We start from the raw sequence: 441 nt of genomic DNA on the forward strand, positions 1-441 counted from the left end.
TTGCACCCCAAACCATAAGATACCTAAGAATAAATCTAAGCAAAGAGGCAAAGAATCTGTACTCAAAAAACTATAAAACACTCATGAAAGAAATTGAGGAAGACACAAAGAAATGGAAAAACGTTCCATGCTCATGGACTGGAAGAAAAAATATTGTGAAGATGTCAATGCTACCTAGAGCAATCTACACATTTAAAGCAATCCCTATCAAAATACTATCCACTTTTTTCAAAGAAATGGAACGAATAATCCTAAAATTTGTATGGAACCAGAAAAGACCCCGAATAGCCAGAGGAATGTTGAAAAAGAAAAGCAAAGCTGGTGGCATCACAATTCCGGACTTCAAGCTCTATTACAAAGCTGTCATCATCAAGACAGTATGGTACTGGCACAAAAACAGACACATAGGTCAATGGAACAGAACAGAAAGCCCAGAAATGG

This window comes from Leptonychotes weddellii, chromosome 3 (assembly GCF_054177405.1).
Source record: "Leptonychotes weddellii isolate Sample4059 chromosome 3, ASM5417740v2, whole genome shotgun sequence".
In the NCBI taxonomy this organism is placed as follows: Eukaryota; Metazoa; Chordata; class Mammalia; order Carnivora; family Phocidae; genus Leptonychotes; species Leptonychotes weddellii.